Source organism: Canis lupus, chromosome 5 (assembly GCF_048164855.1).
Source record: "Canis lupus baileyi chromosome 5, mCanLup2.hap1, whole genome shotgun sequence".
NCBI classification, from domain to species: domain Eukaryota; kingdom Metazoa; phylum Chordata; class Mammalia; order Carnivora; family Canidae; genus Canis; species Canis lupus.
In genome coordinates, this window is record NC_132842.1 from 14,906,195 (window position 1) to 14,931,174 (window position 24,980).

General features: G+C 44.6%; 1 long non-coding RNA gene across 1 annotated transcript in view; it reads right to left on the minus strand.

Moving 5' to 3' along the window:
* Positions 1-9,671: 9,671 nt before the first annotated feature.
* LOC140632885 (uncharacterized) overlaps positions 9,672-24,980 on the minus strand; it is a 29,491-nt gene continuing 14,182 nt past the window's right edge. The window contains exons 2-3 of the long non-coding RNA XR_012030541.1: positions 24,392-24,522; positions 9,672-10,210 (exon numbers count right to left, since the gene is read on the minus strand). This is a non-coding gene — a long non-coding RNA (uncharacterized lncRNA). The remainder of the gene's footprint in view (positions 10,211-24,391; positions 24,523-24,980) is intronic.

Consider the following 24,980-nt stretch of genomic DNA (forward strand, 5'->3'; position numbering starts at 1 on the left):
GGGTTAGTGTCTCTAACCTCTGCATTTTCAAGGGTCAGCTGTACATCATTTGGGTAAATAAAAATTACCACCCAAATCATCTGGAATACAGCATCTCACTCTGTATCAATGAGTTTATAATAACGAAGATTAACAGAAAAGAGAGATTCCAACAAGTCTGACATTTGTAGGCATCTCTCACTTCACATTTCAGATCCCAGAGGGTATTTTTATTTTGTTGCATCTAGCCAGATGCCCTTGGACAGAAAAAAAAACAAAAACAAAAACAAAAACAAAACATAGGAATAAAAGTGCCCTGGAGTTTTATGAAGAATCATCAAACATTCAGCATTGTGAGGAATTTTACCAACTGCCTCCTGGCCGCTTGTTTTAATAGGAGAAACTGAGGCCCAGGGAGGTAAGAGACCTGCCCAAGGGCATGGGGCAGGGCAAGTCTATGATAGAACCCCAGCCCAGGTCTCCTGGCTCCTGGCTGGGTGCTTTGTCCTGCACACTGTATTCTTATCAGGGAAGGAGCAGTGACTTCCCAAGAAGGCGTGCAGTTCCTGCACCAAAACATCAGCCAAGCTCCAGTGTGGACACCACACCAGCGAGCCTCTGCCTGGCAAACTGTGAGAACAGGATTTCCTAGACAGAACAAAGCAAACAGTAGAACATCTGAATCAGACTTGAGTCCAGCTATTTCCCCAGAGGACTGACATGGTTAATGGCCCTGCTGACCCACCCGGCATCAACGGTCTAAGGCTCTAGGAATCCAGGGAGAGGCTGGTGGTGTCATGGGGTATGGCCATGGCCCCACCTCATCTCTGAGGCTTTGCCAGCACAGTGCAGGGCGTGGCGCTCAGGAGCATCGGTGCTAGGGGCAGACGGTCCCGTCACTCTTGCTTCCACCACTTACTAGCTGTTTAGACTCAGACCACTTCTTAGTTTCTCTAGTTCTCCACTTACCAGAAAAATGAGGTAATAATAGTACCCATCTCATATATTTGCTCTGGAATTATATATTGTGGAGCATGTGCGTGTGTGTGATCTAATATAGATAGGAGCTCAATGGCTGGTTCTATTATTATTATTATCTTTTAAGGAGGGAAAAATAAAAAGTTCTCAGACCCTAAAACAAACGTGCTCTGGGTCAGAGAACAAGAAACACAGCACTGAATCTAGGCCTTCAGCTATGTGTTTCTTTCCCGGGCCTGCTGAAGTGACGCATGAAGATTTGTGCTTTCCCAACCCCTCAGAGAGCCTTGATAGACACCAAGGGCAGAGGCCTGATGACAGTCAAATCATCCCCCCTTTATCCCCAGATATGTCACCACCTTATGTGGTTGGGGACACCATAAACAGATTTTCTCAACAGCCCTTAATCTGTGAACCCATCAGTCAATGACCCAGGTAATCCTTTCTCATTACTCCATGTGCCCGAGAAAGGCCAGCATTCCAAGCCAGGCCCTGTGAGTGGTTCTGCGGGAGGACACAGGGTTCTACTCAGGAAGAGGAACAACATAAGATGAGCTGTGTGAAGAATCAAATCAGAATGGCAGGCCAGGAGAGAAAAAAAACTTCAGAAGAGGAAGAGATCGTCAAAGCCTTGAGAGAGAGCAAGCGATGTCCCAGACTTTGAGAATATGAGTAGTAAAGCATTCTACACCCAACTCCACCCTGACAGGAATGGTCAACACCTGTGCAGGGGAGGGGGGTGGCAATTGTCAGACATCAGCTGAGTGTCCTACAATTCAGCTCAATTCTTGAACCATCTACCTGGAGACAGCATCAGATCCCACTGGTCAAGGCCTCCGTCCCATAAGATTGCCCCTAACCCCCACACTGGAAGCTCTCTACACCCTGTCTTTTTGAGTTTTTATAGAGCCTTCATTACCCAGGCATGACTGATGAAACCATTGGCCATTGGTGGGTGAGTCAATATCCAGCCACTCTTCCTTCCCAGGAGATTGAGTAGAGCTGAAAATTCCAACTCTCTAATCACATGGTGGGTTCTCCTGTCCAAAGGTCACCTCATTTACCTAACAAAAGATGCCTTACTATTTAGGAGATACCAAAAGTTTTAGGAGCTCTTTGCCAGAAAAGTCAATGAAGATCAAATATAATTGACACATGAACAACACAGATTTGATCTACACGGGTCTACCTATTCACGCAGGGTTCTTAATAACACTTTCTTTTCTCTAGCTGACTTTATTGTAAGAATACAGTATAGTACAGAAAGCATAGAAGGTATGTGTTAATAGACTGTTTATGTTATCGGCAAGTAGTGGTAAGTTTTGGGGAAATCAAAGGTTCTATGTGGATTTTCAACTGCAGAGGGGGTTGGCACCCCAGTCCCCACATTATTCAAGGGCCAATTGTATATATTTTTCACGATAAGTCACAATATCATGGGTAGGATTGGGGTCCTCCTGCCACACAAGCCCTCTGGGCCCTCCTCTTCCCCATCTGCCTCACAAACAACTCCTCAGACTTCCTGAGCAACTGCATGCCAACTTATCCTCTCTGAAGCTTTTTGTCCTCTGGGGTCTGGATTTTCAGTTACCCTAAGACATCTCTGCTATCGGGTTGGATTTCCTGAATCCGGAGCGTGTGGAATTAAACTGGGTTATCAACTAGATTTTAACAAGATGGTGCACGGAATTCCATCCAAGATGGTCTGGAAGGTGAAGTCATCAGTGCTTGACAGAGGAATGCCATGTGTGTGCAAATCTTCCACTACCGTGGCCCTCCCTGCACACGCTCACTCTCCAGAGGGAAACACTTCACACCATCGTGTGGCTTCGGGGGCCCACCCTCAGAGCCTTGCCTTCTAGCACTTGGGAGCCATTCTGCAAAGCTCCCGGCCCCAGCCGCCTGTTTGCTTTCCCCTACACTGAGTCACCTGCACGGCTGCTTGCAGTTGGTTGTTCTTTCCCTGCTTCTGGCCCTTTCCCCCCACTTCCAACCAGCTTCCCAGCACCACCCCCCCACACCGTGCGCAGTTTCCTCCAGACACTGCCTACACCCTGGAACCCAAGCCTCACTGTCCTGCTGCCCGGGTGGGGAGGCTTCTCTTCTCTGGGTGACATTCCACCAGCAGGGCCCAGCTGTGCGCTTACGGGAACCATCCATCCCTGGGCCCACAGCCCCTGCTCCCAAGAGGACTGGGCCACCAGCCTGCAGCAAGCTGGACTGCAGGCAAACTGACAACACACAGCAGGCTGACCACACACCCCCTGTACCCCCAAGACCGTCTGTCTACCTTCCCCTTGTGTTTGTTCTGAGTCAAAGTTGTCTGCCATGCACCCCCACCCCTGAAGATGAGCTTTTTCCCCAGGAGTGCTGATGTGTCGGGTCAGAGGTCAGGCACATTCCACCAGTGTCCAGAGGAGCAGGGTGTTGGCCACCCCTGTCAGAGTGCCCAGGGTGGGCAGCCTCCTCCCGTGAGCCTCCCATGAGCCTCCGATGAGCCAGCGGCCACCAGTGCGAGTGTGCGCTCCGTCACCCCGGGGTTCAAGGGCTGCTGGGGTGACCGCAGGGACCTCTGCGCGGCACGGCACAGTCCTGAGGCCTGGGGCTCGGGGCGGGGCTGTGGTTGTGAAGGCCTCTGCAGGCCAGCCCGAGCCCGGGGAGCAGCAAGCCTCCTCCGCCTTTTTTGGAGACCGAGAAATAGGGTGTATGTTCTCGGGAAAGATACGGTAGAGAATATGCTTCTCATCACATTCCGCGGAGGCAGAGGAGTTTCGGGGTCGGGCCGGGTCTCCGGGTCTCGGTCTCGGGCGCTGAGGCTTTAGCACCAATTCCCTCCAGAGGGGAGCTAGCTGCCTGCCGCCCGCGCCTCCCCGAACCCGCCCCGCGGGACTCCGCAGGAGCCGAGCCCCGAAGGGAGGAGCCTTCTAAGCGCTGCCGCCCCCCCGCCCCCTCCCACCCCGGCTCCCGCGCGGTCCCCAGGGCCCAGCCCCTCTGGGGCCGCCCGGAGCCGCCCAGCCCGCTCTCCCCTTGGCCGTCGAGGGACGCGCTCGCCATCTGCTTTCCATGCAGTGTGGCTTTCCCTGCAGATGACGGAAACAGAAACGGAAAAACCATCGGGGTCCCTCCTGCAAAAACAATCATTGTCCGCTGAAGTGAGCTCTTCGGAACTTCCGGGGGGAGAGCACATCACTGCTAATGAGGAGGAATTCAGACAGGAATCCTGGCGGCCGGACTGATGCAGCCGCGGCCTGGAACGTCCGCGCGGGCAGCGGGGCTGGGGGGGGGGGGCGGGCACGGAGCTCCAGCTGCAGCCCGCCCGCGAGGCTGGGCACCCCGACCCGGCTCCCGGCCGCCTGCCTTCTCCCCCTCCAGAGTGGGGGCTTGCGGAGCCCGGGCGCTGCCCCGGGGGGCGGGGGGAGCCCCGCGCCCAAAGACAGCGACTCGAAGCCCAAGCCGCTGGGGGAGCCCCGGGGTGCGGCCTCGCCTGGGCTTGCAGGAGGAGCCCCTGCTCCCTTCAGCCCGCGTGCTGCGAGGGCAAGGCGCCAACCTGCATGCGCTGCACTTTTGCAAGAGAGAAAAGACAGCGTCCGGGACAGCGGCTGTGAGCTCCAGGCACTCCCTCAGCAAGGATCGGGAGGAAGAGGTGACCCGGGCCTGGACGACGTCTCCCGCCTTTTCTCCTCCGGTGACAGGAGCCCGCACTGCCCTTCCAGAGAGCAGAGCCGTGCAGATTGCATCATGCGCATGTGTGTCCACCTTCCAGTGGGCACACGTGTGTGTTGAAACCCCACCTTCCCTCCTCACTCACTGATGCCTCTAATTCCACACTTAATTCCACACCAAGACCTATCATCGTCCTCTCTCTTAAGAGGCCATTATCTTGGAGAGAATAACACTTCAGGCTTGATCAGTAATTGGCATCATAGGGGAAATTAGCCCATCACACTCTCCTCAAGAGAAGGGCTTCATGGGAGGACGTAGGGAAGAGAATGAGAACACTGAGCACGGAAATGGGAGCAGAGCATGTGGAGAACATGGTCAGGAACAGAGATTTAGTTGTGGGGGTGCTGGGAGTGAGCGGGTCACCACCTTCCTGCCCTCAGGGAGGGGGCAAGGGTGCACTCCAGGGACACATTCCACCTCAGTGTTTCTCAGGGAAAAGTCTCTGCTGTGATGGTTTCTTTAGATCTATCCGAGCTCCCAGTAGTCAGGTGGGCTTTGACCCCCCCAACCCCACTTCCAAACACCATCCTATACTTTCCATTCATGGACACTCACTGTGTCTGACACGTTACTACTCTGAAAATGCTGTGACTTAACTTCTCACAGGTCCTCAGGGTGCTATTCACATGCTGGTAAAAACAAGCAAGTGTGGCACAGCTGCAAGTCTGACAACCCCAGCCCTGGCCTCAGATTCCCGGGCAACAATGATGGGTGCCCGGCACGCACAAACACACACACACATACACACACACACACACACACATGCTCATCTGCACACACGTTCAGACCTCTATCACATCCCGAAACCCAGCTCAGAGTAAGATGCCACATTCAGCTTCTGGGGAACGAGCACCCAGATAGACACTGTAGCAGAAGGGACCATTTTCTGAAACCGTGAGGCCCTCAGACTCCTCAAGGTCAGCTACAGTACACACTGTCTTGGTGTGAGTGTACAATCAGCTTAATCATTATGTCACAGTCAAGGTCTCCTTCATTTTTCCCAGGCTCAGAGCAGGTGCTGATGGCTCTGGAAGTCTCACTCTTCTGCTCCATGGTGGAGGAACACAAACCTCTTGTCCTCCCAGTAGGCGAGCTATTTATTTACTCAGCTCTCCAGTCAGCTCACCAACAGTGCCAGAGTGGTGAGCTGAGGGAAACCAGAGCAGCCAGGCTGCCTGTGCTGGGAGGTGCCAGCAGCCTGTCCCACCAACGCCTTTCCTGAGCTCAGAGCCGCTCTGCAAGTCCCATGGCCAGGGGGGCCAGGGTTCTTGCCAGGGTCCTGAGAATCTGCCTTGCCACACGCAGGTCCCAAGCCAACCCAGCAGAGACAAGGGGAACTGCAAACCAAACAGTGGGCTCAAACAGGTCACCAGCTTGGAGCATCAAAGCTCCACTGGATTTGTTTTATCAGGTTAGTGACGAAGTTACTCATCACACATTGCTCATTTTCTAGTCTATACCACTGACTACTTGCATTGGAATTTACTGTTATTTTGTGGTCTACATACTAGACTTTTAAGCAGGGACTCTTCTTTCTGATTTTTAATACACAGTCCCATATAGCTCGTTGAAAATGCTGAGCACTCATTAGGCCATCTGGATATGATAATGTTGGGTGGGCAAGAGGACTATGGGATTTGTCCAAAGCTATCTGGGGAATTTTAAGAATTTAAAAGACTAGACTATCTCTTAGCTAAAAGCTCCTTCTTACCTTTGGAGGTATGCCTAACCAATTCAGACCCCTGGACAGTGTCCGGTAACTCTGGGTCACCTCAAAATAAGAGTCAGCCAGAGCTAATGAAGTCAAGTGTCATACTGTGAATTTGATTGGTTACTAATGTGGTTTGAACTAACAGGGAAAAGTTAGTTGATTTTGGTTCGGGGATCTGGTCAACCCATTGCTTGGTGACCACAAAGTAAGGACCCCCGGAACAAGTGAAGTAACGTATGTACAATAATAGGAATAGCTAAGACTTAGATAGGGATTACCCAGTGCCAAATATTGTTCTAAGCACTTTGCATGTGTTAACTCATTTAATCCTTGAAACAACTGCATGAGGGAAATTCTATTATTATCTCTCCATTGTGCAGATACGGAAATGGGAAGAGAGAGGTAAGTCATCTTCCCTGAGTCACCCATGGCTAACTAGACCACATACAGACCCCAGGCCTTGTCTCCTCTTCTACCCTGGGAATTGCCAACCATGATTATTAATTAACTGGACAACTAGTGGAGCTGATTTGCCATGATGTGTGCTGCCACCGTGAGGAGGACACTCCAGCTGGATCAGTTAGAAGGTCAGGCACTCAGGAGAGAGAAGGAGAATGGAGCTGGGGTCCATGTCTCTGCTCAAGGAGCAAGCTGCAAAAGCGGTGGGCCTCTATCCATCTTCCTTCCAGCCGCGTGTGGCCTGGTGGGCAACCAGGTGGAGGAGCAGAGCAGACCTCACGTGGACTGCAGCGCATGGGGCCCAGAGTAGAGTCCAAGGGCCAAAGTGAAAGGAAAAGCCAGGCTGGCCGTCTGGCCGGGTCATCTCCCGAAAAGATTAGATGGCACAGAGGAATGCAGGTTTGAGTCAGCCAGCTGGACACAAGGACTCCAGAGTAGAGGCGGGGCCTGGGAGAGGTGGGGACAGACCCAGGGCAGTCCCAGAGCCTACTGAGCACTCCAAGCAGCTGCTTCTGGGAAACCTGCAGGCCACTGGGTCTCTGGGGCAAAAGTGGGGGACATTCAGCTCCTCCTCTCATCCCTGCCTTGGCCGGGCATGGTACCAAAGCTAGGCTATAGCCCCGTTACTAGTATGTTCTAGGAGGACATGACCAGGACACTACACACACACACACACACACACACACACACATGCTGGGATTCAGAGCAGCACAGTTGCATAGTGACAGGAAGAAAACCTTTGAAGCCACTTAAATCTGGGCTCAGACTTCAGCTCTGTTGTGGTCTTGGACAAATTAGTAACTTCTCCTAAGCCTCAGCCTCCTGGCTGTAAAATGGGAATAATAAGGATGCCTGGGTGGCTCAGTGGTTGAACATCTGCCTTCAGCTCAGGGTATGATCCTGGGGTCCTGGGGTTGAGTCCCTCATTGGGCTCCCTGCGGGGATCCTGCTTCTCCCTCTGCCTATGTCTCTGCCTCTCTGTGTCTCTCATGAATAAATAAATAAAATGTTTAAAAAATAAATAAAATAAAATGGGGATAATAAAACATGTAAGCCACTGGGTTAATGTACTAGTTAAATGAGGTGACAGGTGCAGGGTGGTTTGCATTACTTACTGTGCAATAGCTAAGCTCTCTTCCTGCTGTTACAATCAGTGTTCACAGAAGTTATTGACTGGAGGACAAAGCTGTCACTCTCTTTGTGGGGCTCTATTTTCTCCCCGTACTTCCAGCTACGTGGGCATAAGCCCTTCCAAAGGATTGCCCCTTCTCTCTTCCCCTCAGAACCCCAAGCAGGTAGTAGGTACTTAAAAATCACAGGGTGACCAGGCCAGAGGAGACCGGTGTTCAGCTCCCCCGCCACCTCTCATCTCGGTTCCTGCCTCGGCTGAGGAGCCAACCTGGATCCAAATGGTCCTAAGAAAGCTTTGCCATCTTTGATTCCTAAGACTGTTTTCTTCACCTCAGTGAGCTGATGGGGAGTCAGGCTCCAAGAGGGAAGGACAGCTAGGCCCAAGCATGCCTGGCCCAGGAATGCCCCAGGTAGCCACATGCACCATTGGGGTAAGTGTCCCATCTCCTTGCAAGGCAAGACTCAAGCTTCCAGATTTTAAACTATGAGGCCCAAATCTGTGTTTATGTGTTTGGACAAAACTCTCATGATCTTGATTAGGTATCCTACCTCCAGTTGATCCAGGCTGTGGATCCCGCACTCACCCACTGACACCTAGGAACCGAGTGGAAAGCCTGCCTCACCCCCGACACCGCAACTTCCTGCCAGAAGGTCTTTCCACCTATCAAGGAGCATCACTGATGCCTGGGAGGGCTGGGCACTAGGCCTACAGCTCACACCACCCCCTGACCAGCCAGGCATGAATGACTTCAGGATACAGCCATTAACAAAGGAAAATGTGAGGGGAGCCTGGTTTTCCCAGCTGCCTAAGAGGGGAAAGGAAGCTGGACTCGGTGAGTCATACAATGGCATCAAAACAATTCAAGGAACTGTCCAAAGGAAATGACCAGAATAGCCTGGCAGATTGCTGCAGGCTGGGGGAGTAAAGAAAATGGAAGCCAGGATCTCTGTGGTACTAGGAGGGGGACATTAGAACAAGAAAAGAAAGCTTCCCCACAGTGGGGGAAACTGCTCCTTAGAAACACTTACTGCAGTGAAGTCTGCTGATTCCCAGGCTCAGGAGGGAAAGAGGGGCAGAGGATGGCAGAGGTGGAGGCTGCATGCCAGACGGAGGCCAGCCTCCCGAGCACTGTGCCCATCTCTCCGCACCCAGTGCTCCATGGGTGACATGGGTGGCTCAACTAGTCACACCACAGAAATCAGCAATCAGCAAGTGTCACGCACTAGGAGTCCTCTCCTGCCAAAGACAAGGTTCCAACAGGTGCCAGCACGGTGCTGCTTGGAGAGGCCGGGAAGGGACCCGGGCGGGCAGGTAGGGGGACCTCCAGTGGGTTTAGGCTCGATGTTAACACAGGGCAAGAGGGGTCTGTGGCCTCAGCTGTGTGACCCGGTGGGGGGGGACCTTGTTTGCAGGGAAGTTTGAATATAGATGCTAACTAAGTCTTGAGGTCTTTCCCCCCCTCTCTCTGTTCGAACAGAGTCAATTCTGAAAATCTCTCTTAAGGAGAAGGAGGTTTAAAGTTTTCGAGACCCAGCTAACTAAACATGGAGCCCAGGAGGGGATAAACAGTCATCTGCTATCATACTCATTATCCACGGCTTCAAAGGACTCCGATGTGTTTACAGAAAGAACACGAGAGTTCTCTATGTTTATTTTAAAGTATGGACTTTAATAAACAGTCTTTTTTTTAAAAAAACAACCCCAAATAACACACAGGGGGAAACAACCTTCTTTCTTTGTTTTATGCATCAGTCAAAACATAACACTCCCTTGGCTTTGGCTTAAATGAGTTGGTTTCTTCACAAAAGTTCACCGTTTATAAAATACATACACTTTATTGACTTTGATCTTTTCACTGGCGCAGCTTGAGGTTGGTTCAAAGTTCTATAGAGTTAAGCACAACCACATGTCACGGGGCAGCTCACATGTACCACTCGCCAGTGCAGGCCAAGGCAGCGTCAGGGTTGGAAAGGGTGGAGGGGTGGGCGAGGCCAAGTCGGAGGGTGAGCGCTTCACCCCGAGGAGACCTCAGCCAGATGCTCTCTCCTCCTGGCTTGCTCCTGCTCAGCCAGAGCTCGTGCCTGAAGAGGCAGCTGCGCAGACCCGGCTCGGACCATGCTGCGTCTCGGGAGCCAAAGCCATGCCGGCTGGGCCAGCTCACGGCAGCATGGGTCCTTCTCATCTTCCCTGACATGCGATGCCTTGATGAAGATGCAAATCTTGGAAGACTCAAGAAAAAGAAAAAGTGAAAACACACACCCTTAGTTACAAGGAGTCAAAAGTATAGGCATTTTAAACTCGCATGTACGTAGGTAGGTAGGTAGATGATAGAGATCGATAGACAGACATACAGAAGGAAACTCATAGCTAATTCTGATTCCATTCCTCCTGCAAGAAAATTCCCTTTTCTACATTCTTTTTGGCAGATGCTGGGGCTGCCACCCTGGAGCCATCATCCTCGTCTTCCACGCTGTCAGAGCCCTGGTTAAATTCCAGCATCCACTTCTCCTCCTTAGGACTCAGGATTAGACCTCATGGCACTAACCCAATCACGGTGGCACCCCTCCCCTTCCCAAGGACTGGGTTACTGTTTGGTAGGAGCAGTTCTAGTCCATATGATCCATGGTTAGCTTGGACACCACTGGAAATAAAGAGACATAAGAAAAGAATACTCTCTTTTCTGACCCCGAGGTGTCCGAAGCTGCTGTCACTGTCTTAAAACCATGAGGGCAGCTAACTAAAAATGGCAGAAGGGGAAGATGAAGAGAACCTCGGTCTCTGATGACATGGTTAAACGGCTGAATTAGTCGACCGCTGCGCCGACATAATTCTGGACACCTTGTTACAAAAGAAAGAAACTCCCTTATTATTTGAGTAATTTTTTTGGTAATAAATTAAAATATGATTCACATACCATAGAATCCACCAACTGAAAGCGCACCATTAATGGTATTCAGTATATTCACAGAGTTGCACAACAATCGCCATAAATCACTGTTAGAACATTTTTACCATCTGCAAAGGAAACCCCATATACCTCTTAGCTCTCACTTCTCAATCCTCCCGTTCCTCGCACCCCTAGGCAACCATTATTTTGTCTTTATGGAATTGCCTATTGTGAACATTTCAAATGAATGGAATCATACAATAAATTGGCCTTTTGTGCCTGGTTTCTTCCACTTAGCATAATGTTTTTGGGCTTCATCTACATTGCAACAGATACAAGGACTTCATTCCCTCTTATAGCTGAAGAATATTCCATCGTAGGGATACACCATCATTCTCCATTTGACGAACATGTTGGTCGTTTCCACCTTTTGACTATTTGGATAGTACCGCTATGAATGTTCAGATAGTTGGATGGATGGATAGATAGATACATAGATAGATAGTTATGACTGTTACAGTAGAGAATTGTAAGAGGAAAGCCAAGCTAGAAAAATAGAAATCATACCAAATATTCCAACAGATTTATTAATACAGGGAATTGGTGACACAAGTGTTAGAAGGCCGAAAGAACGAAATGGAGATGCTAGAATAACCCAGAAATTGGTAACTGCAGAAGCAGTCTGGGGGAATAACATGGAAGAGTGATGTTACCAAACTATGGGCTGGGATGAGGGGCTTTGCAGCATTGCTGCATGGACCTCTGGATAAAAGTCCCACCTCACTAATATGCAGACAGTGAAGGTAGGAGTTCTTGGGAGGTTCCTTCCCCCTCCTCTTCCACCTTCTACATCCTCTCTAGGGCTTGCCATTAACAGAGCTAACAGGAAGCTGGCCAAGGAGGTTGGGAAATGTAGTTTGTAGGGTCTCAGCCCCAAAGCCACAGAGCAGAATATAAAAGAATGACCTTAGACTAACAGACAAGAGGTAAGTAAATGGTCCCTTGGACAGTAACATCCAAACACAATATTCTATCCTCACTTGAGATTTCATACATTGACAACTTGCTTCTGTGCTGTAAGATGTATGGGTCCTTCTTACAAATGAAGATGCTCTCACTATCTTCTCCAAAAAGGTGAAACACGGGGTCCCGACTGTCTTCTACCTGTCTCAGATTCTGGTGAATTCCTTTTCTACCTCAGTCACAATACCACATGCACTTCCATAACCTCAAGGTGAAATTATAGAGGCAACCATGGACAGCAAGTCTTATATACAATGATGCAGTGACAAGCAAAGGGGAGAATGCACAGCTGCTATAGTCTTCATTTCTGTATGAGACACACGACCATTGATGGTTTCTAGAACTTCTCTCTTCCACAGGCCATTTCCCCACAGTCACTGAGCCCCTCAGTGGGTCAGCATTCTCTACTTTGTTTCTTTTACTTTTATTTCTAAGGGACTGGATCTTCTACAGTCTTGCTGTTCTTAGGTTATGCAGAGATTGTTACAGGACTTAATTGGGACTAAGAGCTGCGCCCTCAGAGAATCCTCTAGGCTCCAGAATGGTCCCTCCTGCCCCTGGAGTATAGCAGCAACCTTTTCTGCTTGGTAATCAGGACCAACTGTTCCAGCCAGTATCCTATTTGTTCAGTGGCATAAAAGCTCCAAATGTCCAGGTAAAAGTTTCCACTTTCAATTCAATGGGATCATTGTGTCCCTGGTGGAAGCATGCATCTGTTGTTAACTTAGAATTCCAAACCCAAAAGCTGCTGACATGGGAAGGGAAATTTCGCCAGTGGGTTTGTTAGTGATAGGAGCCAAGTCTATCTTCGTCTTTGGTTTCAAGACCCTTATACTCTGGTTATGGGGGAAACAGCACCATATATCAATTACGACACACTGTAGAATGGTGTTCCCACATCTCAAGTGTTGTCTCTCAACTTGCAATGTAACTCTCTCATCTGGGGGCCATTATGATATTCTATGAAGCCAGGTACTTCTAGGTGATGGGGCACATGGTAAGACCGGTGAATTCCATAGGCATAAGCACACTGCTGTATTTCTTTTGCTATAAATGAGTTCTTTGGCCAGAAGCAAAGTTGTGAGGAACACCATGACAGAGAATAACACGTTCCATAAATCCATGGATGAAGATGTTGCAGAGGTATTACAGGCAAAAGACAACCCTCCCCACTCTCCATCTAGAATAAGGGCTTATTCCAATAGTATAAATTGCTTCTTCCTCCTTAATGGGATAGAAGGGATCCAACATAACCACTGTGCCTACAGCTGGCCTTCAAGAATGACATTGTAGGGCAGCTAGGGTGGCTCAGTGGTTTAGTGTCACCTTCAGCCCAGGGCCTGATCCTGGAGACCTGGGATTGAGTCCCACATCGGGCTCCCTGCATGGAGCCTATTTCTCCCTCTGCTTGTGTCTCTGCCTCTCTCTCTCTCTCTCTCTCTCTGTGTGTGTGTCTCATGAATAAATAGATAAAATCTTTATAAAAAAAAAGAATGACATTGTATCAGGGGCTCAGCATATGCTTCTGCTATCAGCAGGTTAGGCACTCCGTGGTGGCAATGGTCAGATTAACATTAATGAGGAAAATTCCTTGTTGTGAAAAGATGATAGGCTTCCATCTCTGTCAACAAGACCACTTTAAACATGGACCCATTGACTAAGCACCATGTGCTTGAGGGGAAAGGGTGGTCAGCATCTACAGTGTGTCATCTTATTCATCTGCTTATTGAAAGCCTCTTGTAAATGTCACTCACTTTGCATTCACATGGGACAGAAATTCGCTCCCACTTTGTGCTCACTCTAAAATGTCCACCACCATACTTATTTCTAGGGGGTTCAGCACTCAAGAGCATGTCAGGATATCACCTCCAAAGTGAAAGACAAGAGTTGCCCTTTGTACCTCTTACAAGTAGAAGTACCTTCAGGTTCTGGAGCCAATACACACTCTACATATTATGTGCTATTCTACCAAGAAACAGAGCTGAAATTTTAAAGACTCGACCTTGTCATTTTCTCTCTAAATTCTCCAGTGTAGTTAGAAGCAGCCATCTGGTTTCTCAATACCTTGACTTCAATGGCCACTTTATTGCAAGCAACCACGGGTAAAATTAATTAATCATGATGCCACTGCACAAGCATGAGTTGCCAATACCTAATGTTTCATTGGCAGGGGGTTCAGCATCACTTTCAAGGCCAAAGGTAGGGACAAATCAACTACAAATTCCCATTTTGGGGGTCTGTTTCCTGGGACTCCCTCCTTCTGGTACCCTAAATGCAGTATCAGTTAAGTTCTAGTCAGGAAAAGAGAAAGCACATTAGGGATTTCAAAGCACAAAAACTGTAAAGTGGGCACTGGAAGGCTTAAAGAAAAACATATGGATGCTAAAGTAACCCAGAGATCATGTATAGCAGGAACTACCATGCAGGGCTGGGAGGAAAAAGGGAAGAGATATTGCCATAAGGCCTAAGGGATTGGAGGAGGATCTCACCGAAACCCCTGGGGAGGGACGTGTCTCTCTGCACAGCTGATACCCCAGCCTCTGAAGACAGCACACCAGGCTCTGGAGAGGAGATCTTCAGGGGAAAGCCTTGTACTGCTGGTGCCTTGACCTCCGAATAGGGCATCAAGGCTGACTACCAGATCTGGAAGTGGGATTTCTGTCTGGAGGTGTTTATCCCCACAGTTTGGATCTCTGGATGGAGGCATATCCCAGTAGGTATTCAGATCGCTGGTGCAGCTGGAAGTGTGCCCTGCAGGTGCTCAAATGTTCCCAAGATCCTGGTGCAGAGTGTGAGAGAGGATACCCCAGCAGCAGTCTAGCTGCTGCTCGCATCTTTGGACGGGCACAGCATGATCATGGCTGGTGCTGGCAAGCAGTCAAGAAATGGGAGGGTGGAGCCTTCTTTCTGCTGCTGCAACAACAGTGATCAGAACTGCAAAACAAGAAGGGAGCCCGTTTCACACTCCTCCCACTTGTCAACCTCTTCTAAGTGCCCCTGTTGGCAGAACTAACAAGAAGCGCATTGCAAGGGGTTCGGAGAAATGGAGTTTAGAGAGCTCCTGCCCAAATTTGAAAAGGTGGGCTCTGAGCTGAAAGACAGCAGGTTAATGACTAAGATAAGAGAACAGAGGATCTGGAGCCCAAAAACCTGGGTTTGGTACCAGTTCTGCAACTCATTGGTTGACTAGTATTTGAGTGCTTACTTAACCTCCTTGTCTCTCAGTTTCCTCCTTTAGAAAAGGTGGATAGTATCACTGACCTTAGAAGGTAGTTGGGAAAAAAGGTGAATTCAATATACAGAGAGGTGCTTCGGAAACTCTTGTGCCATTTTAATGAGGTCTTATTGTGAGAGTCAATCTGCGTTGCTGCAATGCCACAAAAGGAAAGTATATCTGCCTAGAATCTGTCGTACCTGGTACAAGTTGCCCATGGGGAAAAGTCTGTGAGTGAAAGAAAAGTCCAGGGATGTGCAAATGGTAGGCAAGGGTCATACCAAAAGATAAATAAATAACCAGACTAAAACATAAATAAGTAACAGTTTGAAGCGTCTGATCCTGACTCAGACATCTGGTGCTGGAGAACTAGTTAGTAGGTGCTTCGAGTTAGATATCTGTGGCCCTTTTCATTTGGGGAACAAGCTGGGGATGATGGGATAACAAGCAAGTGGATTAAGGGGCTCAGGAACTAGCTGTTCAAGACAAAGGCATTTTCTTGGCTGTTGGGGACAGATCCTTTGTGGAGTCTGACAAGGCTGAACCATGGGGAGCTGGAAGATGGAACAGAGACATGGCCCCCAGTGGTACTCTCTGTCTCCATTCTTTAGGACCACCATGGACGAGTCTCCTTGGTGTTTTTACTGTTATCCTTCAGCTTATTTCCCTTTTAGGGAACATTGATGACAAGCAGTCAGGTTGAATGGCTTTTTTTTAAAAGTATAATTGACATATAAACTATATTAGTTTTAGATATACAACATAATAATTCAATATTCGTATCTATTATGAAATGGTCACCACAATAAGACTAGTAAATGCCCATCACCATACATAATTACTAATGTTTTTCTTATGATAGGAACTTTTAGGATCTACTTTCTTAGCAACTTACAAATATGCAATACAGTATGATTAACTATAGTCTCCATGCTGTCCATGACACCCCCCAAGACTTATCTGTTGTATAACCGGAAGTGGGTTCCTTGTGACCCCCTGCACCCACTTGGCCCACACTCTACCTTTGGAAACCACCCATATGTTCTCTGTATCTATGAGCTTATTTTGGTTTTTGGTTTTTGGTTTCTGTTTTTTGTTTTTAGATTCCATGTATATGTGAGATCACATGGACTTTGTCTTTCTCTAATGTTTCACTTAGCATAATGCCCTCAATGTCCATTCATGTTGCTTCAAGTGGCAAGATTTCCTCAATTTTATAGCTCAATAATATTCCATGGTGTGTGTGTGTGTGTATATATATATATATATATAATATATTTCTTTATCTGTTCATCTATCAATGGACACTTAGGTTTTTTCTGTATCTTGGCTAGTGTAAGTAATGCTGCAATGAACAGAGGAGGGAATCTAGTTTTTTAAATTAGCATGTTTTTTTTTTTTTCAGATACATTCCCAGAGGTGGAACTGCTAGGTCATATAATTTTTAATTTTTTGAGGAATCTCCATAGTGTTTTCCATGGTGGCTATACCAATTGACATTCCCACCAAAGGTTCTCTTTCTTTCCCCACACACTCACCAACACTTTTTATTTCTTATCTTTTTTTAAATAATCATTCTTACAGGGTGAAGTAATATATCACTGTGATTTTGATTTGTATCTCCTTGATGATTAGTGATGTTCAGCACCTCTTCATCCATCTGTTGGCCATCTATATATCTTCTTTGGAAAAATGTCTATTCAGATCCTCTATTTTTGGGGGTGGGGAGAGGGAGCGAGAGAGCACAAATGAGGGTGAGAAGGGCAGAGGGAGAGCTAGAGAGAGAATCCTAGCAGGCTCCACACCCAGCATCCTACAGGGCTTGATCTCATGATCCTGAGATCATAACCTGAGCCAAAATCAGGAGTCACCCAGGAACTGCCCCCACCCCACCCACTTTTTAATTGGATTGTTTGGGGTTTTTGCTATTGAGCTGTATGTGAGTTCCTTATATATTTTGGATTTTAGCCCCCTATCAGATATATGATTTGAAAATACTTTCTCCTATTTGGTGAATTGTTGCTTTTGAGATTGACATTGCTCTGGAGCCTAAGAATTTACTGCCTTGTTCAGTAATCACAAGGCTAAAAGTGATAGGCACACTTTGCCGCCTTTGTACATACTTAGGACAGGAATGGTGGTGGTGTGCCAGGTAAACCATTGAGTTAACTTTTTTGTTTTTTGTTTTATTTTGTTTTGTTTTCCCAAAGTGACTTACTTACCTACACTATTCTTCATTGGGTATATATATATATAAAGACAGGGCAGCCCAGGTGGCTCAGTGGTTTGGCGCTGTGTTCAGTCCAGGGAGTGATCTTGGAGACCTGGGATGGAGTACTGCATCGGGCTCCCTGTGTGGAGCCTGCTTCTCCCTCTGCCTGTGTCTCTGCCCCTCTCTCTGTGTGTGTCTCTCATGAGTAAATAAATAAAATATTAAAAAAAATACATAATAATATACTCATTAAACAAGTGAGTCCTAACCAAATGCAGAGATGGCTTCATAAAATTCAAAGTAAGTTTTGTATTTTTCCAGTATAATGAAGAAAAGTGACCTGTGCCTATCCCTGGAGACATAGCCTTATATACTGGTTATGATGCAGGCTCTGGTGTGAGACTTGCAGAGTTCAAGTCCTGGACCCACCATTTGTAAGCATGAGCAGTCTTTCACATTCTCCAAGTGAATTTTCCTCATTTGTAAATGAGGAGAATGGTACTTCTACTTTCACTCCGTAATTCTTGCTAGGATCAAGTGAGATAATACACATAAAGAGATCAAAATAGTGACCGGTATATAGTAACCCCTATTTTATCATCATTTACAGCAATGGCTATTTAAGAACAATTCCTAATAATTAGAAAGATTACTGACAGTTTTTATATAGTTGGAAAAGCCTGGATATCTCAAGTTTTAATTATATTTCTTAGGCAAATCCAAACTCCTTTATCTCATTGTCCATCTGCTCCCTTTCTCCATTCTCCTTGAGCTACTGTGGTTCATTTTCAAGGAAAATATCAGGATCAGATGAAAGAACTACAGAAAGTTCAAGTATTTTTCTTGGAACTGTTAGCATTCTGTGAAAATTTTTCCTTTGGATTAAGTATGTCCGTGTTGAGGGTGGGGTTATGTCACATTGGTTTTGCAGAGCAATGTGGGGCTACCTAGAGGACAAACAGAAACACGGCCCCCTTTCCTGGCTATGTGACTTTGATTTTAACATCCAAATCAGCTCTCCCATTTTTAGCACTCACAATTAGTAGAACAATACCTGCCCCATCTTCTGCTCAAAGATAGGCTAAGAATGCACAGAATGTCTGGAAAGTAGAAATAGATACCATCACCGTCATCAAGGCTTTTACTAAGAGCCTCCCTCCTTTTTTCCAGCTATCAGGCTTGATATCAGGCCCAGAGAAGCTGGGTGATTGGGAGAGGTTGTCCTGCTCTTGAAGCCACACTGTGAAGTGTAGACAAGATAGGTAATAAATATATTGGTGTTGACAAACCAGTTATTAGCAACTCTCTTTCTAAAGGCTGTCAGCCTGCATCTGGCTCTCATTTCCATCCCTTCTGACCTCTTGACCCCTTGGCTCCATCAGTTCTCTCTACTCTTGTTCCTTCTCACAGCTGATCTCTCTCCAGGGGCTCTGCCCCCTTCTATAGGGGCAGATATGCTCAGACCTCCCCATCCTAAGTAAAGCCTTTACTAAATTGGATTCTCCCTCAGCGCCTGCCAGTTCCTGTCCTTCATTTGCTTCCACAGTTCTCATATGCTGCTGCGGTTTCCCCCATACCCACTTTGCTCTGCTTGTTGCCATTTTCTTTCCTTTCTTCACCCTTAATAATGAGTTAAGAATAGCCTCCCATTACCAAATTCACTGCACACTTTTGCATCCAGTCTCTTTAGCAGCACATCAACACCCTCTCTCTCTTAGTTTCTGCATCTGTGCATTGTCTGGGTTTCCGGCAGGGTGTGGGGGTTGTTTGTTTTCATTTTTACTTTCTGGTCCAACTATTCTCCTTTTATTAGAACTACATAAATATAAACAACATTTTCCAAATTCCTCTTCTGATCTATTTCTCTCACTACACTCATTTGTGCCTTGGTGACATCATCCACTTTCATGACGCCATACCTGGGTCAAATCAGTTAAGAGTGATGTCTGATTTCCAGATCCACCTGAAACTCATCCCCTGAGATCTAGGTCCCTGCTTCCAACTGCCCACTTAGATGTTGTGTTTGGATTGTCAAGTTTGGTACTTCCTAAAATGATCCAGGCCCTGGAGACCAGTTCAGTTCTGCTGCTGGCACCAGACCAAACCTGTAACTTCATTCTCCTTCACTTTCAATCTTTTTTTTTTTTTTCAAATTTTTTTGACAGAAAGAGAGTGTGTGCATGTGCATAAGCAAGGGGAGCAGTAGGCAGAAGGAGAGGGATAAGCAGGCTCCCTGACATGTGGCTGAATCCTAGGACTGAGGGATCATGACCTGAGCTGAAGGCAGCCACTTGCCCAATTAAGCAATCCAGGTGCCCCCACTTTCAACCTTTACTCAGTTGCCAGAAACAATTGATAATTTTATTATAGTGCTTCCTGCCCTTTCTAGTAGCACTGCCTTGGTCAGGCCTTTATGTCTGGTTTGGACTATTCTAGCAATATCTTAGTGGGTCTCTTTCCTTCCAATATCTCTATCCTCCTCTCCTGCACACCACTTTTTGATTGGTCTTCTTACAGTCTTACATTGGTCCTGTACATATCTGCTCATAAGTCTCCATATCAACTAAATCAAGGTTAGTTGCTTTAAGGAAACAATCAATGAAATGAAAAGGCAGCCTACAGAATGGGAGACAATCTTGGCAAGCCACGTATCTGGTAAAAGATTAGTATCTAAAATATATAAAGAACTTCTACAATTCAATAGTAAAAACATAAATAACAATTTTAAAAATGGACAAAGGAACTGAATGGACATTTCTCAAAAGAAGACTTCAATGGCAAACAGGATGTGAAAAGGTGCTCAATATCACTAATCATCAGATAAATGCAAATCAAAATGACAATGAGTTATCAACTCACATGGATTAGGGTAGCTATTATCAAAAAATAAATAAAAAACAAATTTTGGCAGTGATGCATAGTACAACTTATATGTGGAATCTATGAAAGTTAAACTTAGAAAAACAGAGTGGAATGGTGATTTCCAGGTGCTGGGAGAATGGGAGAAATGGGAAGATGTTGGTCAAAGGGTACAAACATTCAGTTATATGATGAAGAAGCTCTAGAGATCTCATGCACAGCATTGCTCTAACGATAATACATTGCATTAACTATACTACTGTACATTGACACAAATTTATATAAAACACACAGAATTGCATACACTAAAATTACATTAACTATAAAGTAGTTAGCATCCTTGAAATTTGCTAAGAGAGTAGATCTTAAGTGTTCTGACTACACACACATAAAAATGGTAAATGTATGAGGAGGTGAATATTAATTAGCTTGATTGTAGTAATCATTACACAAGTTATACTTATATCAAAACACCCCATTGTACACTTAAATATGTACCCTTTTTTGTCAATCATTCCTCAATAAAGCTGGCAAAAAAATAAGTAGTAAAACTCAACCAAATCTGTTTAAGTTAATAACTTTACCAAACATAAAGGCTACTAGGTAATCTACAATCTGAAGTCTACTGGGATATAAAATCATGACTGTAGAAATTCTGTCTTGTTCATCACTATCCATCCTCAGCATCTAAAACAGTGTGTGGCTCATCAGAGATATTCAATAACCCATTTTCCAGTGAATGAAGGACTGTGAATAAAGTAATAAGTTGAAGAATAAGAAGGGAACAGTTTGACTAGTCTGAAGATTTACCTGAGATAGAATAGGGTCAGATTATTAAAGGCTTTAAATGTCCCACTAAAGCAACTAAACCTTTTTTTTTTTGAAGCACTTTATTGAAGTATGTTTGACATAGAAAAAGTTGTATGTATGGAATGCATGCAACTTGATGGATTTGGAGATAAGTATACACACATAAAACCATCACCACAATCTATGCCATAAACATGTCTACCCTCTCCAACAGTTTTCTTCTGCCTTCTTTATTATTTTTATTATTCTTTGTTATAAGAGCACTTAAGATCTACCCTCTTAGCAAAATTGCTAACTATAGGCACTATGTTGCCAGTAGATCTCTAGAATTTATTTTATATATCTGAAACTTTATACACTTTGACTAATGCCTCCTCTTTTCCCTCTCTGCCTACACAATTCTGCATACAGTTTCTATAAATCTGACTATTTTAGATTTCTTAAATAACTGGTATCATGTAGTATTTGTCCTCCTGTATCTAACTTATTTCACTTAGCATAATATTCTCCAAGTCCATCCTCACTATGACAAATGGTAGAATTTTCTTCTTTTTAAAGATAGACTAATACTCTATTGTACCAATTCCACAATTTATTTATCCATTTACCCATTGAGGAACACCTAGGTTGTTTCCATATCTTGGCTATTGTGAATAATGTCGCAATGAACAAAGGAGTTAAGATATTAGTTCAAAAAACTGATTTCATTTTCTTTGGCTATATATCCAGAAGTTGGATTTCTAGAACATATGGTAGTTCTATTTTTAATTGTTTTGAGGAATTTCTATACTGTTTTCTATAATGGCTATACCGATTTACACCAGTTGAAGGGTTCCCTTTTCACCACATCCTTACCAACACTTATCTTTTTGATAATAGTCATCCTAACAGGTGTGAGGGGATATATTATTGTGGTTTTGATTTGTATTTCCCTGATGATTAGTAACTTTGAGCACCTTTTCATATACTTGTTGGTCACTTATCTGTCTTCTTTTGAGAAATGTCTATTAAATTTCTTTGCTTAGTTTTTAATTAGGCTCTTTGTTTTATTTAAATTTTGTTTTGTTTTTGTTATTGAGTTGTAGGAGTGCCTCATATATTTTGTATATTAACCCTCTATCAGATACATGGTTTGCAAATATTGTCTCCATAGGCTGCCTTTTCACTTTATTGGTATTGATTTCCTCTGCTGTGCAAAAGATTTTTAATTTGATGTAGTCCCACTTATTTATTTTTGTTTTATTGCCTTTGCTTTTGGTGTCAAATCCAAAAAAATCATTGCCTAGATCAATGTTAAAGAGTTTATTCCCTATATTTTCTTCTAGGAGTTTTACAGTTTCAGATCTTAACATTTAAATTTTTAATCTACTTTGTGTTGATTTTTGTGGACAATGTAAAATAAGGGTCCAATATTATTCTATTGTTTGTGGGTATCCAGTTATCCAGACATTTATCGGAGAGATTATCTTTTCCCCATTGTGTATTCTTGGCACTCTTCTTGAAGATTAGCTGATTGTATATGTCTGGGTTTATTTCTGGGCTCTCTATCTGTTCTGTTGGTCTATGAGTCTATTTCTATGCCAGGTCCCTACTGTTTTGATTATTATAGCCTTGTAATATAGTTTGAAATCAAGAAGTGTGATGCTTAGAGCTTTGTTCTTCTTTCTCTAGATTGTTCTGGCTATTTGGATTCTTTTGTGATTCCATACAAATTTTGTGGTAAGTTTTTCTATTTCTCTGAAAAATTCCATTGGCATTTTTTCTTTTTTCTTTTTTTATTGGAATTCAATTTGCCAACATATAGCATAACACCCAGTGCTCATCCCACCAAGTGCCCCCCTTCAGTGCCTGTCACCCAGTCACCCCCAACTCCCCATCCACATCCCTTTCCACTACCCCTTGTTCATTTCCCAGAGTTAGGAGTCTCTCATGTTTTGTCACCCTCATTGATATTTTCATTCATTTTCTCTTCTTTCCCTTTTATTACCTTTCACTATTTTTTATATTCCCCAAATGAATGGCATTTAATAAGGGTTGCATTGAATCTTTATATCACTTTTGGCAATATGGACAATTTCACAATATTAATTATTCCAATCATGAATATTGGATATCTTTCAATTTATTTGTGTTTTCAATTCCTTTCATCACTATTTTATAGTTTTCATTGTACAGTATTTTATATTCTTGGTTAAATTTACTCATAAGTATTTTACTGTTTTTGACACTATTGTAAATGAGATTTCTTTATATTTCTTTTTCAGATAGTTTGTTATTAATGTGTAGAAACACAACTGATTTTTATATGCTGATTCTGTATCCTGAAACTTTAATAAATTGTTTATTAAATAGTTTTTTTAGTTAAGTCTAGGATTTTCTACATATAAGATCATGTCATCTGCAAACAGAAAATCTTACTTCTTTTCAGATTTGGATGCTTTTTATTTTCTTGCTGAATTGCTCTAGCTAGGACTTCCAGTACTATGTTGAATAGAAATGATGAGAGCAGGCATCCTTGCCTTATTCCTGATCTAAGAGGAAAAGCTTTCAGCTTTTCACTATTAGGTGTGATGTTAGTGGCAGGCTTGTCATATAGCCTTTATTATGTTGAACTAAACTCCTTCTATACCTAATTTGTTAAGATGATGAATTTGTTTTTATCATGAAAAGATGTTTTATTTGTCAAACACTTTTTTAAGCACCTACTGAAATGATCATATGCTTTTTATCCTTCATTTTTTTGATGTGCTATTCACGTTTATTAATTTGTATATGTTGAAACATCCTTACACCCAGGGATAAGCTTCATTTGATCATGGTGTATGATCCTTTTCCTGTATTGTTGAATTCCTTTTGCTTGCATTTTGTTGAAGATTTTTGCATCTATAGCCACAGGGATATCAGTCTGTTACTTTCTTTGCTTACAGTATCCTTGTCTGGCTTTGGTATCAGAGTAATACTGGTCTCATAAAATGAGTTTGAAAGTGTATCCCTTCCTCTTCCATTTTTTGAAAGAGTTTGGAAAGGACTAGTATTAATTCTTCTATAAATGTTTGGTAGAATTCACCAATAAAACCATTTGGTCCTGGGCTTTTCTTTGCTTGGAGGTTTTTCATTACAGATTCAATCTCCATATTCATTATTATTCTTTTCAGATTTTCTATTTCTTTATGGTTCACTATGGGTAAGTTGCATGTTTCCATGACTTACCCATTTCTTCTAGGTTATCCAATTTGTTGGTGTATAGTAGTCTCATAATCTTTTGTATTTCTGTAGTATTAGCTGTATTTATTATATCCATTCCCATTTTCAAGTTCTATGGTATTAGAGTCAATTTTTGCTACATAGCAAACAGCCATAAAATCTCAGTATCCTAAAACAAGAAGTATTTATTTTTCACTCACATGTATGTTGGTAGGCTGGGGAAGATATCCTTCAGGCTGAGGATTAGTCAAGTTTGATCCACATATTTATTCTTTTGAAGGGCCTATAACAACCTGGAACATGTTATTTTTGTGGTGAAGATCAAAAACTCCTAGAAGAGTAAATGGAAGCGTGTGAGATGTCTTAAAAAAAAAAAGATGTTATTTATTTATTTATTCATGAGAGACACACAGAGAGAGATGGAGACATAGGAAGAAGAAGCAGGCTCCCTGCAGGGGATGCAGGACTCAATCCAAGGATCCCAGGATCATGACCTGAGCTGAAAGCAGACACTCAACCACTGAGCCACCCAAATGCCCCAGCATGTGAGATGTCTAAGATCTAGGCTCAGAACTAGTTCTTCTGCTCTGATTCCACCCATCACTGTTCCCAAGTCAATCCAATGTTAGTGGGCAGGTCAGCTATCCCTCCCATGAAGGTGAGGGAGAGAAGAAATACAGTGTGCCACACCTACAATCTTTAAGCACAAGCCCCAGACCCTTCTTTCTTATTTACTTTTTAGAAGCTGCTTTATGCATTGTAATATATTTTCTTTATTTTTTATAGTCT